Source organism: Agelaius tricolor, unplaced genomic scaffold, assembly GCF_023055355.1.
Source record: "Agelaius tricolor isolate 1412-34295 unplaced genomic scaffold, bAgeTri1.0.p SCAF_5, whole genome shotgun sequence".
NCBI lineage: Eukaryota > Metazoa > Chordata > Aves > Passeriformes > Icteridae > Agelaius > Agelaius tricolor.
In genome coordinates this window covers 53297369-53310441 of record NW_027269265.1, presented here as the reverse complement: position 1 = coordinate 53310441, position 13073 = coordinate 53297369, and the positions used below count along the sequence as shown (strand labels likewise).

The 13073-nt window shown below is 51.7% G+C and overlaps 1 protein-coding gene across 2 annotated transcripts in view; it reads left to right on the top strand.

The window, feature by feature from the left end:
* The first annotated feature begins 655 nt into the window (after positions 1-655).
* The window catches only part of EPS8L2 (EPS8 signaling adaptor L2), a 48186-nt gene continuing 35768 nt past the window's right edge, over positions 656-13073 (top strand). The window contains exon 1 of one of the 2 annotated variants that reach the window (XM_071428089.1): positions 656-2352. The gene's annotated coding sequence lies outside the window, so the exon portion shown is untranslated. The remainder of the gene's footprint in view (positions 2353-13073) is intronic. The other variant, XM_071428090.1, reaches the window with a different exon arrangement.

Here is a 13073-nt window from a genome sequence, read left to right as displayed (position 1 = left end):
AAGCTGATTTAAAAGGCTGATCCCGAGAGGCAAGTCAGCCTCCCAGGATTTCCAAATTGGAGATACTGGAAGATAGGGTGTTATGGGTCCATGACTTTATGGTGTCCCTCTGGAGTGGCCTGGTGCTCCAGTGAAGGAGGGAGGCTGAGGACATGCACTCAGTTGATTCCACACCTGGGAGCCATGACAGGAACCACCACCATACCACAGGGTGATTCCTTCCTGCCAAACCATTCCATGATTCTCCAGTTGCCTCTGGCCCACCCTCACCGGCACCAGCTGTCAGGTGGGACAGCTGGGAAGGTGTAATAAGCTCTGCTGTGGTTTTCTTCTCTGCCCAGAGGAAAAGTTGCTGCCTCTGCAGAGCAGTTAAGAGATTTGCTGTGGGGCACAGCAGCTCACAGTAGCCCTGTCTTCATTGTGAATGCAGAGCTGGATAGGAAGCAGTGCCTTAAAACACCATCCTGTCAGCTCCCTGTTTGCATCCCAGGAAAGTCAGCCCAGCCCAGCAGTCCTGCTGAAATACCCCAGTGATGCGTTTCAGGGAGTAGGGATCTCCTGCACAAAACCTTCTGGCTGCTGAGGCTCACAAGGCTCCAGCACGGCTGACATTCCCACTGCATTTCTCTTGTGTTGGACTGATATTCCTTCTGCCTGGTACAGCAGGCATTCCCTAAATCCTGCCTTTCCTAGGGCTGGCCGTGTTTTCACAATCTATCCCCGGGGATCCTGACGAGGATGACGGGGCACTGGGTGGGAGTGTCACACCAAGTATCGGTTCGTGTTCTCCCGCAGCAGGAGAGGTCGTGGTCCTGTCAAAGCCGAGCTGCAGAAATGCCGGCTGTCAGCAGGGAGCTGCTCTCCCCCTGCCCGCCCGGCTCACCCGGCCGCATTCCTCCCACAGGAACTCACCAGGGCGGCTCCTCCGTGCGTGCGGCGCCTGGACCCGGGCCAAGCCCTGCGCTGGGCAGAAGCCCCTCAAAGAAACCCACAGCAGCGGGAAACTCAGCAAATGTAAAGCTAAAGAGTTTGGGCTTCTCCCAGACTGCTGTCCTGCGGGGGAAGCTTTTCCTTGTTTCTTTCCCTAGTGTCGCAGTTCAGCTGTTTCCTCCCAGGGCCAGCAACACGGGGTCTCACTTCACATGGGCATGGCAGTGGTTCAACACACAGCCTGGGCATGGTGGGGAAGCCTGCAGACACGTGAACTTCCACAAAAACACTCTCAAAAGCCTCAGTTTTGGGAGAGGAATGGCTAACCAGAATGAGCCCACCCTGCCATGGACACATCGCTATGATTCAGCTGATGTCTTCCCTGCCAAGCACACCTTCCACTATCCCAGGTTGTTCCAAGCCCTGTCTAACCTGGCTTTGAACAATTCCAGAGATGGGGCAGCCACAGCTTTTCTGTGCCAGAGCCTCAGCATCCCCACAGGGAAGAATATATTCCCAATATCCCATCTAAATCTACTCTTTCATGGAAGAGCTGGGGCAAAACGAGGGGTTTTATGGCCACATAAGCCCAAGGAGCGCAGTGCCACAGAGGGGGTACCCCAAAGGGGACTCTGCTCCGCACCCCTGATTGCTTTGGGGAATGTGAGAGAAAGGACGCTTTGCCTTTTCCCTCCGTCTCCCAGCCCCTTCCCTTGCCGCAGACGTCGGGACAGAGAGCAGGCAGGGGCGATGCTGGAGGAAAACAAGCCGCGAGCCAGCGCTGAGGAGAGCCCTGGGCTGCACAAAAGGTGCCTTGTTCCCCCCATGAGGCAGTCGGGCAGCACGTCCCCTCCCTCACCGGCGATGGAAAACTGAGCTCCAAGCACTCCTTCACCTCCCCTCGCCACCTTCACCCTTCCCATTGGGTACAAAATGATCTCGGGAGCAAGAAACCCCAAGTTTAACACGTCCCTCCTGGGCTCTTGGTCGCCTTGCCTGGGGAATGGGCGAAGGCTGCAGCAGCCTCCGGCGCTCCCGGGGCCACCGGCTCCTGGTTATACAGTAACCTGTTGCTCCGGGTCCCAGCTCCACCTCTCGCTGCCTCCACATCCCTCCCCTCCTCTCTCCTCTGCCAAGGAACCTCTGTCACCTGCTCTCAGACACCCGCGGCGAGCGGCACCGGGAGGAAAGGGCAGCGGGGAGCCACGGTACGGGGACCCCCAGGCCGGGGTGCCGGGTGGGCTCTGCCTCCCACTCTCCTTCAGCCTTCGGGGCATCGGGCTCACAGCCTGTGCAGGCAGGACACGGAGCTTGACTGCTGGAGAATGGCAGCAGGATTTAACTAGGAAGGCACGGGAAACTGGGAGAGAACTCACGGGAGCTGAGCGAACTGCGGGAAACGAGAGCGGCTTCTCAGCACCGGTGAGTCCCTCTTTGCAAATCCTAAAACTTCATCCCCCTCCCCAGCTTTTATCCACTTCAAAAGTCTGTCTGATTCTGCTGTGGAGGGAGAATGGCTGGAGAGGGGTTGTGGCTGGGAGAACTATCAGTGTAGTTTTCTGTTGTTTTAATTAAAAAATATGAAAAAACGTACTTTTCCCAGCATTGTGTTTTCTGAGTTTTTCCCCCATCCTGGTGATTCCCCACCGGATGAGATCCAGTAGGTGGCACTTTCTTGGCAGCAAAATGTCCATTTGGCACAGAGTGAGGCATTTTTTCTGTTCCTAATGAAGTCTGGAGACGTAGTTTTGAGCAGCTGTTTGTTTGCAAACCTCGGGGCTTCCTCTTTTGGGGAAATGGGTAGAATTTCAGGCCGTTCCCCGCTGGGCCCCTCAAAGAGCTGCTGGTTTTGGTGGGCCAGCTCTCCTTACCCCTCATCCTGGTAGGATTTGCCACCCGATTTCAGCACTGAGGGAAGCTCGGAGCTGCCCTGTTCCTTCACGTGACAGCTCTGCCTCCTGATGAGATTTCATCTACGTTAACGAGTCGCAGCATTCCCATCCCCTTTCTCTTATTTTCCTGGAAAATGCTGGTGCAAACTCCACTGAGGACAAGGCTCAGGGACAACTGATGTGACTGACATTATTTTCAAATGCTGGAAATAACTGTGACACAGCACAGTAGTAAAATCTGGTGATTGCCCTGCTGTAATTAGGACAACAGGGAGTTAACGCTTGTGTTGCTGGGCTGCTCCAAAAGCAGGGATCAGATCCATTGGTAGTTGCTCATCCAGGAGTGCCAGAACTTGGCTGGCATGTGCCCCAAAAAAGGACTTTTTCTGAGTAAAGAAGTGACAGACAGAGGCTCAGCCCCCAGCTGATACAGCAAGGACCCACGCACGGTTTTGCTCATGGATGCCACGGGCAACAGCGCATTCCTGGCTCCGTTTTGCTCTGTGAGTTTTCGGTTGATTAAGAAGGAAAATTAGTCCTTCACAGACAGAAAGGGCAGGCAGCAGTGCTGAACCAAGAAGCCCTTTAAAAGAGGGCTGGGAAGAGGGATTGGGATCCACTGTGGGAAGGTGTCTGTGAGAGGCAAGGTCGTTGGTTGGCCATGTTTAAAACCAAGGCTTGAGCTGGTGTTTGGGACAACACTGCAGCTCAGATCCACTGTGGTCAGGCCTGCATTGTTCCTGCTGCTGGTTTCCGCAGCTGAAGCCTTGGGAAAGAGCCCGTGTTCTTCCAACTGTGTTTCAGCTCTCCAGGTGGTCTAGAGCAGGACCTACTCTTCTGTACTCATCAGGGCAGGGTGGCTTTGTCATGTAATCATAGAGCTTAGAGGAACAGGGGATGTTTTTGGGCATCTGAGGAAAAGTTTGGCACCAGCATTGTTGAACTGGCTGTTGGTGAAGTCCCGGGAAGGGAGCAGCTGTGAGTGACGCTGGAGAGTGGCTGTGACGTGCGCACACTGCTCCTGTGGGGCCATGGAGCAGTCTGCCAAGGCAAGCTTTCAGTCCTTGGCTTTCTGCCCCTCTGCCCTCACCCCCCCATGTCAGGGTGGGCACACACACCACGAGAGAGGAGGGCAGCAGGGATCCTGCTAAGCACCAGGAGGAAATGTCTTCTGAGCTGCAGGATAGGTATCGCAGGGGCAGACAGAATGTGCCTTCAGTGCCCACCTTTGCTGACTGCAAACCACTCACTATCAGTCAGAGTGACAAAGCCCAGCCTTGAGCCTGAAATAGCCCTGCAGGTTGTTGCTCCTGGGTCTCCATCTGCCCAACTCCCATGGGTGGTGTGATGGGTCAAGGGTAGGACTAGATGATCTCAAAGGTCTCTTCCAACCATGATGATTCTGTGAAGGACACTGCAGAGCAGATGCTGTCTTTGGTGAAGTCACAGCAGCCACCATTTTGTCAGGCTGTGACAAATTGTCATGGCTGCCTGCCTGGATTCATCCAAGGGTGTGAAGAGACAGGGAAGGGTTGTACAGGAAGAACCCTGGCCTGCTTGCTTGCTCTGCTCTGGTCACTCAGCCAGGCTGTGGGTACTGAGAGGAGACCCTGCTGGGGCATGGTCTCAGGGCCAAACCTGCCAGAGGTTTGTTGGCATCTGCCCCTGGATGAGATGGCTTGGAATGTGTTGGAAAACAAAATGCTTTTCATAGGGTCACAGGATGATTCTGGAAAAGAAAGATTCAGAAGAGACACTAATGCACTGTAGGACTTGGGAGGTTTCAATCCTTGTGGCAAAAAAGAAAGGAGTGAAACAGGGAGAACAAATGCGTTGGCTTGTGTGGGCTTGAGAAACATCCATATGAAATAAGTCCTGAGTGCGTGGGGGACTCTTGGAGTATTATTCCCAGAGGGCTGGATCTGGGACTGCTGCTTTGGAGCACTTTCTGTCATACTCTTGGCTTTCTCCCTTCCATGCCATGGTCTCTCTGAAGTGCTGGGCCGGGGCAGGTTTGTGGTTTTGAAGAATACTCAGTGTTTTAGTCCTTGAACGGGGCTGATCAGGGCTCATGACTCCTTTCCACAAGTGCAGTCAGCAGCGCTGCCCTTTCCTCCAGGGTGGACAGGAATGCACGGCCTTTAGCCTGTGAGTTTGGTGTCATTGGCAATAAAACAATCACCCTTGGAAAATTCTTGAGCCTAGCCTAGTGACCCCCAAGCAGAAGTGCCAAGTAAAGTCCACTGCTACAACTTGTTGGAGCGACAGGGATGACCTCCTGCACTCTGCTAGAGCTTTACCAGCAGCTCAGTGTCTGCCTGGCATCTCAGCTCCCATGGAGTGCCAGCAAATCCAACAGCACTTGGGTCTGCCAGCATGGACTCCTGAACCACCTTTTTGGCCAAGGCACTGCAGGTGCCCAGAAACACCCATCTACCTGCCCAGGAGGTGTTTATGTTTCCCACTGCAAGGGAGGGGAAGGGTGGAAAGGAAGGAAACCCTCCCTGCTCATCCGACTGCATTGTAGGGGAGTCCTTGCACCATCAGAAATGGTGGCAGGCACTGTACCACACCTGAGAGATGCAGGAGATGAGATCCAAGGAGGCCCAGGAGGCCTGAGAGCACAGTTTGGCTCTGGATCTCCACCTGCCCACAAGACCATAGTTAGGAATGCAGCAGAGCAGAAGGATTTTCATGGAGTGGGGAGGCTGTGAACAGCATATCTGTCTGCTTGCAGTGGGTTTAATATGTCAGGGTCAGGGAAAAATATGCTGTCACCCATCCCTAAAATATTTAGGTGTTAAGAGAGAAAGGAAAGGGATCCAGGGAGAGCTGCTCCCACATGGACATGGCCGCCTCTGCACATAGGTGAGGGTTTGTCTTTTCCCAAGGCAGAGAGAGTTTTCCTTTCTCCTGGGCTGATGACAGTACCGCCTTCAAAATTGAAATGCACGATGCCACGGGGGTAACCAAAAAAGTCCTGGCATTTTACTTCCTGGTAATCCAGATAAATTAGGAAGAATTGCAATTAAGAAGGGAGGGAAGGGTGTGTAGCTGAGCTGGACCGGTTTGGAGATATTTCCCATTCACCTGAACTGCAATTCCCCAGGAGAGCCCAGCCCTTGTTCCCATTCTCCAGGTGCTCCCAAGGGTGTTTCTGCAACGTGCTCGCTGCCACTGAGGATCTGCCGAGGAACAGAACAAAAGCTTCCAACCCCCAGGAAGAAGTGGGGAGTTACAGGCTCTGCCTGCTCAGCTGCCCTGGGACAGGGACTGAAGTGCCCAGACAAGCTGCTGGGGCCCTGATTTGGTTGGAAGCACCAGGTGAGGCCTGGAGGTGCCTGTTCCTGCAGGCACAGTGGGATGCAGGGACCCTCACAAGGGAAGAGGCTGGTGGCAGAGGCTGGGCTGCTCTAGCCTGTCTGGCACAGAGCTCAACCCTTCCTGGGATGCTCTGTGCTCTTACATCCATCCCTGCATTCAGAGGAGGGTCCAAATCAACCCCTCTCACCAGCATCTCCCACAAAGGTTCTCCTTGTCCTGCTGAGATGCGCAAACACATCTCACATGTGAGAAATCCTCATCTCCAGTGCCAGGGGCACATTCCCCCATCCAGTCCACACTTGGGGTTTCACCTGTCGAGGTATTAGCCCACCTATTCACCTCTTCTTTCCCACTCCCTGGACAGTGCCATAGCTTCTAGCAGCAATTTCAGCTGTAATGGAGGAGCTGAGCACCCTCAGGGTGACAGGATGGGATTTTGCAACAGCCTTGGCTGTCGTGATGGGCAGGTGTGGCACAAATGAGCCCTCATGGGCCTCCAACCTAGCTTTGCCCCAGGTGAAGGCAGAACTTTCCATGGCTGGTGGAACAGGAACACTCCACATTTGTGGTCTGAGGTCTTTCAGCACTGCCTTGGAGTGGGACAGAAAGAATTTTCTGGTTATTATTTTTGGTTATTTATTTTTGGTTTCTGGTTGGGGCACTGACCCCCAAAAGCTTTCATGATTTGAATTCAAGTTTAGTCCTTCTTGCTTCCTTTTTTCTTTTTTCCCTTCCTCTGTCTTATCAGTCTCAACTTGTCCAGATCTATATCCTACAAAGGTAAAGTGCAGCCCATCAAATGGCAATAAACCAAAGTTCAGGCACCACAGCTGATTCAGAAAGTGAAGTAGTGCTGCTGGTGGGATGGCGATTGGGATCAGGCTGAGTCAACACCACCCTCCCCCAGACTGTTTACACCTAACTTCCCTGTTGCTCAGGATGGACAGAAGTGGGAATCATCTGGCAGCTGAGAATCTCTTACAAATGTTGGCTGCTGGAACTAGAGCTGAGGGTGGCTCCAGATTCCCTCACCAGCAAATACAAGGTGAATCCCAAACCTGACCCAGCTCCCTGCTGTGGACATGCCAGCAGCTTGTCCTAGTCTGTCACTCATTCCTCACTGCCACCATCAGGACTCTCTTGGGTCAATCCTTGTCCCACCAGTGCTGCCAGCCAGAATTGTGACTTGTGGATACAAACTTTTCCAAGTACTCCAAACTCCTCTGTGTCCTTTTCACAAGGGCATGGAGTGACAGGACAAGGTAGAATGGCCTTAAGCTGAAGGAGGGTGGCTTTACATTAAATTTTGGGAAGAATTTTTTCCCTGTGAGGGTGCTTAGGCCCTGGCACAGGTTGCCCAGAGAAGTTGTGGTTGCCCCATCCTTGGAAGTGCTCAAGGCCAGGCTGGACAGGGCTTGGAGCAACCTGGCCTAGTGGAAGGGAGGGACAGGGCATGGTCCATTTCCCATAAAGGGAAACAGAACTTTTTTCCAACCCGAACCATTCAATTTATGACATGATAAATCAGGTTTGAGGCTTTCAGTGGCGACTCTATGGAGGCAAAGCAGTGACTTCACTGTCTGTGCTGAGATAAACACAGAGGTGTCCATTTGCCTGAGCCTGAGACAATCCTTTTATCAGCAAATTCATTTCATAAAAACACCAGGGAGAGGAGAAGAGAGAAAGGTAATTTGCACCCACGATATCCCTTAATAAATCATAGGCTGGAGCCTACTCTCATTCCTGACACTGCTGCCTCTTAATTATAGCTGTGTTCAGCTGAGGAGACAGAGGAGGAGAGCTGGGCTCTTTGCAGAAGGGAGCACTAATTAAAACCTCTTTTCTCTGGGAAGATATTAATGTCTTTCTCTGGGGCAGAAGCAAATGGCCTTGTCTGTGGCCATTCCCGCGGGTTAACCTGTAACTCTGACTTTCACACAGCCAGGCAGTTTGTCCTGTTTTTGGTACCTGCTGCTCTCAGCATGGCTTCTGGGCTGAGATATGGGACTTTCAAAAGTCCTTGAAAAAGGAAGAGCAATAACATGTACCCAGGCAGCCTGTGCAGGAGTGGAGGTAAGGTTAGGTAGTAGGGGTGGCTCCTCAGTCCAGGTACAGACCACAAAAGGGTTTTGCACACTATCCCCTGATATGTGACACAGGCAGGATTTCTGAGATGGAGAGAGTACCCCAGACTGCACCCAAACAAATCCTCTGATTGGAGTTATGTGGACTTTAACAGGCATGATCCACTTCCCCATGAGAGGAGAGTCCACGCCCTCAGGCTGGTGGGGGAAGGAGTCTTGCACCAGCAGGTACCTGCACACCAGCATCTCTGCCTGATCTCCTGATGGGTTTGAGACCTGGTCATGCAGGCAGGCACATTCCTGATTCACTTCTTTTTCAGTACAGGAGAACAGAAACCCTGCCAAACTGTGGGAGGGGAGTGGTACATCTGAGCCATGGAAATGACACTTTGACCCACTGAAGTCAAAGGGCTGATTCTATGATTCTATCTATGTTTCCATGATTCCCAAAGAGAGTAACTTAGGAATCTCCAGCTACCCTGCAGAGTTTCCATAGCAGGGAACCCAACTGGTGAAGAAAGGCTCTAGTCCAGCATCCAGGTACATGCTCACTCCAACCTGGCATTCAAGACAGAGTCAAAACACAAGGAAAATATTGGGCTGGATTTTTCCCCCTTGTTTGTTTTGCAACAGAAGGTGCAGGGCAGGAGTGTAAAAGTAGCATGAAAGACTCTCAGGGATAACTTCAAGAGCAGTCAGGTTTGCTGTGAGTTGCTACTGCTTGGAAAATAGGTTGATAAAATTTCAGAAGCTTAAAAAAAGCCGGAAAAGCTGTGCCTCTGTCAGAGAAGCTGCTGCATGGAGTGAAGCAGGAGCAGGTTCAACAGGATAAATTGAGAGCAAATGTACCAGAGCTGTACTCATTGCTGGTCTCTGCCAGAACGAGCAGGTAACACCCAAGGTGTGGTCGGGCCATCGGCTGCCCGAGCAGTCTCTTGACAAGGAAGCACCTTTTGCTGCTGCTGCGCTCTCTCTGAGCTTAAAAACAAACCAGGAGCAGCCCCTGTATCTGTGACTTCAGCCCTGAAACTTGCAGTGCTCTTCAGCTTGGGAGAGGGACCAAGACCACCTTGAGATCTGTGATACAGCCTGTGGCATGGAGACAGGGAATGAGGGACCAGCTGCTTCCTGCTGACAGAGCTGGGGGGCATCCCATGAAACCAGCAGCTGGTGAGTGCAGCAGGAACAAAAGGAGGTGGCTGAGAACATCGTGCAGAGCCAAGTATGGAGCATCCTGCCACAGGCCATTCAGGATGCCCAGAGTTTACAGAGCTTAGACAAATGCAGTTGGAGAAATTCAGGGATGGAAAAGGGCACCAGGAGCTCTTCACTCACACTGCTGGAGGCTGGGAAATGCAGAGAGGCTTCCTGTGCTTCCATCCTGTTCCTGGCTTCTCCTCCAGGTATGCATGAGTGCTGCAGTCGTGTGTGCCCCCAGCCTGCCACCAAGGAAAACTGAGGGCAGGTGATGGGAGAGGGGATAGACCACCCCACATTCAGGCAGCTGCTCCTGGCTCCTCTGAGCCAAGGGGAGGATGGAAGGGAGGAGAGGAGCTCTGGCCTCAGTGACTGCTCAGTGGAAGGAAATGTTGTACAGGTTTAGTCAGAGCCCAGGAAGGGAGGCCTGAGACCAGCCAAGCAGCCAAAGCCCTGCCACAGCCACATGCAAACTAGACCAGACAGGTCCCAGAACATCTGCTCCACACCTGGCACGAGCCTGGAAACACTCCTGCTCCCTGCTCCCTTCTCCCTGCCTGCCAACAGCTGGTGAGCAAACAGTCAGAGGTGAGAAGGATGATATGGAGCAGGAGAAGGTTATGGGGGAGATCTGGGCTGCCACCATCCTCAGCAGTCCCTGGTATTTTCCCAGAGCTGCTTCCAACATGATCTGCCCTTCCATGTGCCTGTGGCTGTCAGGATGCTGCTCAGAGTGCTCTGCTCCAGTGCCATGTGGGTGATGGACACACAGCTTCTCTTGGAATCCTCCTGACAACTCAAGCTAAAGGAGCACTTGGGTAGCTCATGCCATCCCTTGAGCATCCAGGAGCTCAGCTGTAGGCCCCCAGGGCAGGATTCAGGAACACCTGGCTGAGGAGCACCAGGAACAGCTCTTTGTCCTTCCCAAACCACAGGTATTCCTGTGCTCTCAGGGCCATCTGCCCCTCCCTTCAGAACAACCTTCCCAGAATATACCAGGTTCTCCAGTGTGCATGTTTAGGCACAACTCTGCTTCTGCCAACCTTTCTCTGCTCCAGAGGGGTTGCATAAACCTGTGGCTCATTTAAGGATCAGACCCCAGTGACAGTCAGGCCAGCAAGGAGAGTTCAGTGGTTTTAAACCCCAGGTCATGGTAAGCACCACCTGGCTCCCCTTTGGCTGCAGGAGCATCCACGTGGCCTGTGTTGGCCCCACTGCGTGCCAGCTGCCCTGATCCTTCCACACACACCTTGCCCACCTGGCATAAAAGGGATTTCTTGCTCCTTTCACCCCCTCCTCTGAGGATTACAGGGTTATGCAGGCCAGAAGGCATCTCAGGAGATCTCCAGTCCAACCTCAAGCAGGGTCAGCTCTGAAATCAGAGCAGGCTGCACAGTTCACTCCTGCTGTTCTTGAAAATCTCCAAGAATGAGATGGCAGAACCTCCCTGGGCAAACCTGCTCCATAGTGCTGGTGTTCCCAGAGCAGAAACCCTGTCCTTCATGTGCCCTGCACAGCTTTAGCCTTTGGAACTGGAAACCTCCATGCCAAAGACCCTGTGGGCACACAGTAGTGGCCAGGGAAGCCTTTCCTCTCTAAGGCACTGCAGGAAAATCTTCTCTCCCCTTCCCAGCCCTGGAATCAGTCTGGTTCCTCCTAGCCCAGCTCAGACTCCCATCCCAGCCTCTGCATGGACCAATTGTGCTTTTTCCTCCTCGCCCTTGCAAGAGATTAAATTTTTTTTTGTGGCAAGATTGTTAAAACAATTCTGCACCGCAAGATTAGAAACTGCCATTTGAATTATTTTGATAAACCCAGCCTCACACATCCTTCTATTCTATACAGAACAAAGGGCAAAGGGAATGGGGTTTATTTTGGTTTTGGAATGAGCTCTCCTGGGACTGTTTTGGTTACTGGGTAACTGGATGTTCAGGCTGAAAAACCCTTCTGTGGTCTCATCCACAGCTTCGCTGAAAGCCCAAACATTGGAAATCAACCCAGAGATTTCCTGTGACTGTACATCTTGTCTTCTGACCCTAGAAACAGAGCAGGGCATCCTTCAGCTGGGTGTGAGTATTTTGAAGCAGAACATGTTTTGTATCATCAATGAATATTATAGTTCCTATAGGGACTCTGTGAAAATCCAAAAATCTCAGCATTTTGCATGTAAAACAAATCAGTGATGGACAGCAAAAGTCCCTTTGCATGAACTCCCATTTCTGCCTTTCAGAGGTGAAGGGGAAGAGATAAATCACCATTTCTTCCATTTAAAAATTTATCTACCATGATAATATATATGAAAATACCAACTACAGAAGGGAAAAACTACATTAGACTGCTACTAAAAAAGCTCAAGTGATGTTTTCAGACCAAAAGCTGACCTGAGCCCCACCACATCTCCAGGATCCACTACTGAGCTGGTTAAACTGGCTGTTTTCCTGCAGTGACACTCAGAGCCAATTTTCCATGTGCCAAGTTTAGCTCAAATGAATTGTTACAAATAGCCAAAAATACCCAGGCAGGATATGAGTAGGAAGCACAACATAGGATGGGAAGAGATAGCAGTTGTCATCATTATTGTTGAATGTTGTCATCATTAGTTTAAAAAGGCTGGAAAAGCCTTAAATATCAAATGAGATTTTTAAGAGATTAATCTCCTCCCTTAATTCTTCTGCCCCACCCTCCCAACAAAAAGCCCAGGATGAGTTTTAGAGCAGGAAATGAAAATTACTGATACTTCCCAAGCCCCAAACCTCTATTGCTATGGACAAAGATTTGAAACAGGAGCAGAGTGGAATAGCTCCTCCCTGGTATGGGCAGAGGGAGATGGGCTGCAACCCTCTCCCTTTCTTAGGGGAAAGATGGGATGTTGTAACCTTTCTACCTAGGCAGAAAAGGATTTTTAGTTCAGATTGGCCAATTACTTCTGCAGATTTACCAATCTTCATCAAACCCCAGAGAGTTTGAGCTGACATTGCTAGAGACAAACTGAAGCTAAACCTGGCCCCAAAGTGGCTCTGAGCCTAATGACAGCTTTTCTCTAATAGAGAAAAAGCTCTTGGCGCACCAACTGCCCTGCTACATGCCTGAATTTCTGCCAGGGAAGTGAATCAGCATTTCAGGGAGTGACCAAAAATGCCCTTCCTTAGGAGGAGGTAGTGGAAAGGTCCCTTGGATCTCAGCTGCTCTGTCTTGCTCATGAACCAGTCAGCATGGGGAGTGCACTGACAAACAAGACTCCCTCTCGCCCCTCCTGAGGGGATGAGGAACCAGCCACACCCCCCAGCTTTGCTTGGTGCTTTTCAGCCCAGTTTGGGCTGGCAGCAGCTAGGCAAGGATGGTCAGGTGTATCATGCTCTGCCTGGGGCTAAAGGTTGGGAATTACTGTGGAAAATGAATCTGCCTGCCAAATGCATCTGTCAGGCTTTACAGCTGTCCTGTTAGGGGTAAGGAGGCAGGAATGCTGAGGCTGGCTCGTAGGGATTGCACAGGATTGATGTGAGGAGGGCACTGTGTTCTTACACATTACAGCAATCATCTAATGGAAAATTAAGACACTTGAGTGATTAGCTCAAACAGCAAGGTCAACCTGTCCCCTACCTGTACACCCACACCTAGTGAGAAATTATTGATCCCCACCAGACAA